We start from the raw sequence: 5126 nt of genomic DNA on the forward strand, positions 1-5126 counted from the left end.
GGACATCGTTTACATACAGACCGAATACAGACAAAGTACAGACACAAGTGCACCAACAAACCCAAAGGACGCCCTCTCCAACCCGGACTGGTTTAAAGCCATGACAAACGAATTTAATGCTTTAATTAAAAATAACACATGGGAACTAGTCCCCAGGCAGGAAAATATGCATGTTATACGCAGTATGTGGTTGTTCAGGCATAAATACAGGTCGGATGGCACACTAGAAAGGTACAAGGCACGTCTAGTCTGTGACGGTCACACACAAGAAGTTGGTGTGGATTGCGGTGAGACTTTTAGCCCGGTATTCAAACCCGCAACTATTCGCACGGTTTTAGCACTGGCTTTATCTCAGTCTTGGTCAATAAATCAACTGGACACCAATGCCTTTCTTCATGGAAATCTACATGAAACCGTTTACATGTACCAACCGATGGGGTTCCGTCACAAAGATTTCCCAGATCACGTATGTCTTCTTAAAAAGTCTCTATATGGACTCAAACAGGCGCCTCGAGCATGGTATCAACGATTCACGGATTTTGTACTTTCTATCGGTTTTATACAAAGTCAATGTGATAATTCTCTATTCACATATCATCACGAGGGTGCTACCGCGTATTTACTAATTTATGTAGACGACATCATTCTGACAACCTCCTCTGATGCTCTTCGTCGATCACTCATGTCATCTCTCGCCTCCGAGTTTGCTATGAAAGACCTTGGCCCGCTCAGTTATTTCTTGGGAATTCAGGTTACTCGAACTGCCAACACCATGTTCTTATCGCAACAATCATATGCCAAAGACATTATCGCTCGAGCAGGTATGCAATCATGTAACTCGGTCGCTACCCCAGTTGACACTAAACCTAAGCTGAGTGCCACGTCCAGTTCACCATTTGATAACCCAACATTATATCGTAGCTTAGCTGGGGCTCTTCAGTACCTCACTTTTACAAGACCTGATATCACATATGCGGTTCAGCAGATATGTGTTCACATGCATGCCCCGACTGTCAATGATTAGAACGCTCTCAAGCGTGTGATTTGTTATCTTCAGGGTACTTCCTCATACGGCCTCACACTATCACCATGTACCCTCGTCTCTCTTCGGGCATATACTGATGCTGATTGGGCAGGCTGTCCAGACACACGACGATCCACTTCTGGTTATTGCGTCTACATGGGTCCTAATCTTCTTTCCTGGTCTTCTAAACGGCAGTCCACCGTTTCTCGCTTTAGTGCCGAAGCCGAATATAGAGCTGTTGCTAATGTGGTTGCCGAAATTTGTTGGCTGCGGAATCTCCTTCTCGAACTACATCACCCTCTCCGGACTGCCACTCTAGTTTATTGTGACAACATTAGCGCCATTTATCTCTCGGGCAATCCGGTTCAACATCAACGTACAAAGCATATTGAACTCGATATTCATTTTGTCCGTGAGCAAGTTCAACGTGGCAGAGTTCGTATATTGCACACTCCAACACGATTTCAAATTGCTGATATTTTCACCAAGGGGTTACCGAAGGTCTTATTTGATGATTTCAGGTCAAGTCTCAACATTCGGCCACCTCTCGCTTCGACTGCAGGGGTGTAATAGAATAGACCTAGTAATGTATTTTAGGAATTGATTTGTATTTAGGATTCAAGTCTAAGGAATTCTCCAATCAGACATCTATAGAGAGAAAAAATAAATGAAAACCTAAAATTGAAACAACTATTTATGAAACTACACATTGAGTTTTTTTATTTATTCCTAACAATTTTTAGATTTATATTATCCGGTCAGAGTTAATGAAGTTAGTAATATGATTAATCACTTTTTCTAACGTCAAGATGGAATATATTTAATCACCAAAATGTACGGACACGCAAGCAAGACACTCCAATGAACCATCTGACCCGTATCTTGTCTGCAATGAACCAATCCGGTAGACGGGTTTTTTGGTCTCGTAATGACAAAAGTTTTTTTTTCAGATTTACATGTCCTAAACTAATACCATCCCAAGTAGGTTCGGTTTGGGTTTCAATGTAATCTGTTTTCGGGTTTGTAATTGGAAGGCTAGAGTGGATTTTTAGTTTTGGGCTACTAATCTATAGTGTTTTGGGGCTACCAATTAAAGCAATCTGATTTGGGCCGGACCGGATTTGACTTTCATTGACTTGATCTGAACCACTTTTCAATTGATCTCGTTTGGTACAATAACTGATATTGTGCATCTCTAAGTCGACATGTTCTTATTTCCCAAGAGCAACTCTTCATGTCTTCCAACAGTTTCTGGCCGGCTTTACTTTTCTTTATAGCCAAATTAAGAGGCATGTTAAAGTGGAGGCCCAAAGCCCTTGATTTACTTGTTTAGGTTTTGGGCAGGCCTGGCCATCTTGCTAGGCGTGGCCTCTTAGGCCCATAAATATGTTTAGTTACCGCACTTTATCAGTCATGCCATTGTATAACACGACTCATATGAGTAGTTAAATCATACATTGCTAACAAACCTTGAACAGCACGATTCTAAAGTTGTCTAATATATTTCCCTAGAAAGCCCCACATACATTATGATGATGTGTCTCTTTGTGTGTGTAAATGAAAATGTATTAGTGATACTTATTGTAAACATCGTGTGCCCTCAATTACATTTTCGTCTAAGATACATGAACGCTTTGTTCCCGAGTTTACTTAAGGAAAGAAAGGAATGAAAGAAAAACTTGGTTGCGTGAAAGAGATTGATTTTTATAGAGGAGTAGAAGGAAAGAAAAGAAGGTTGTGCTCCGAGATTTTTTTTCTCGTAGAAATGGAACGAAGATAAGAGAATAAAAGAGAAGGGGAGAGAAGGAGAGGAAAGGAAATGAAATGTGAGTGTTTCTCTTCTTTTCTCTGTGTTCCAAAGTTTACTAATGGAAGGAAAATGAAAAATATTGGAAGGAAAATGAAAAATATTTGTGTTCCAGAGTTTTATTAACAGTAAAGAGACGGAAGGAAAATCTTCCTTTATAACTTTCCTTTCAAACCAGAAGGAAGTGGAAGGAAGGGAAAGAAAAACAATTAAAAGACTTTAAAGGAGAAAATTGGTGATGGAAACACTTCCGACTTATTACTTTTCTATTTTTAAAGCCCATTGTAAGCTAGTTGAGCAACTATTGGCGAGGAGGAAAAAAAATGTAGTGGAAATGATGATAAAACAGAATGGTGTGGGTGAGCTGGGACAAACTATCAAACATGACGGGTACGTGGAAGGTAATTGCAAATCTGGAAAATGAAGAGTCAGAAAGACAATCTCGAACTTGCAAATCTGTTTGAAAGCACCACCCCCCGGATGGAAAATTTTCACTACAAGACATGGAAACCATTTCAAATTAAAATAATAATTAATGTTTTAAAATATATTTTTAGTTATATCAAAGTTTTCTAAATATATTAAAACTTTATAAATATATTTTTTTTGAACGGCCTACGAAATAAAAGTCCGCCAACCCGGGGTAACCCGATGACAAAAGGCGACCACATATGTTGAAAGGTGTAAAAGATATCTTCAGTTGCATTATTAGTAATAATAATATTGTTATATCTAATGTTGTGTTCGTATTGTTTCTTTTTCATGTATAATGGGCTGGAGTTAATTGGACTTGAAGATTGTTGGGCTGTTGGACTTAAAGAATGCTGTTGGGCTGAGTTCAGTTTCCAGTCGCATATGGGGCTCCGGATGCGGGTTGATATAAAAGAATATTATCTGAGTTCAGATCTTAGATTTTTGGCGTTTTTTCCTCTCTCAACATTTTCTTCATTTCTCTCTCTAAAGTTAGGGTTTCTCTCATTATTGTTGCAGCTTCTTTCTAATTCGTTCTAAAGATTTGAACATCGTTTGTTCGTTTATCAATTAGTTCGAGTATTAGCGTGTATAGGTCATTGTGTTGGTGATCTAGTAGGTTAGCTGTAAGGTGTTTGTTGAGAGTTTTGTATTTGAACAGATCTGTTATTGTAATTCGTTTGAATCTTGATTGTTTTTAGTAAAGTTACCATATTTTGACAACATATGTCTGCAACGCATACAGTGTTGGGTAGCCCAAGCCCACCATCACCAGTTCCGGGGAAAACCTGTCGTCCAAAGGCCCGCTACGGTAAAACCCGGTTGGGATCGGATTCGAACTTGAGACCTCTGGTCTCAAACCTAAATCTTCACTTCCCCTCCCATCATAGTTGTCGATAGCGAATAGCGACAAGGCACCTATAGGCTACGTAGCGAACAGCGACAAATAGCGATGACTATTTTATAAATAGCGATTACACTAGAAAAAGAATCTTGAAATTTTTTATATGTATATTAATTACATCAAAATACCCTTGTATATATGCTATTTTACATGTATATTTAACAAAAACCTATGAATCCAGCTAATTACAGCTATATCTAATTGATATTAACATCAAAAAAAAAAAAAAAAAAAAAAGCCCCTGACTGTCGCTAAGCTCGCTATTGATCGCTAAGACCCATATAGCGACACTTGGTCGCATGGCTACATAGCGCGTTATGATACCTACTGAATATTAGGATGATGACAGTCAATGAATTTGAGTGTTTAAAAGATCTCTTTTGGTCTCTTACAATCTCATTTGGTTTATGTTTCTTACTTTGGTGGATTTTTCATTAAAAAAAACTGCACAATGCTATCATTATGCTAAAAGATTTAACTAAAAAGGAAATGGTTCAGGTTGGTCAAACGGGTTGAAACTCGTTAGTTCCTTGTAAGTTCAGGAATAATGTTTGTGGGTTGGCACTACCCGAACTGACCCATTCTACTGTGTGCTAAAAATGATCTGTTTGTGAGTTGTGACCCATTGTCCAACCCGCACATTTTGTTCACGGCCCAAAATGTTGAAGTTTCCCATATACTTAAATATACATACGAAAACAGTCCTTTGCCAGCATCTGTCTAGTTGTATGTGTCATAGTTGTCAATAGCGAGCATAGCGATCGCTATAGCGCGCTACGTAGCGTATAGGTCTAGACTTGCTATTAGGGTTGTAGCGATAATAGCGACAAATTTTTTTTTTTTTAATATAAATAGCAATTAAATATAGCTATAAAATAACTGGATTTTAGGTTTTTGTTAAATATACATGTAAAATAGCA

This window comes from Helianthus annuus, chromosome 1 (assembly GCF_002127325.2).
Source record: "Helianthus annuus cultivar XRQ/B chromosome 1, HanXRQr2.0-SUNRISE, whole genome shotgun sequence".
Classification (NCBI taxonomy): Eukaryota; Viridiplantae; Streptophyta; class Magnoliopsida; order Asterales; family Asteraceae; genus Helianthus; species Helianthus annuus.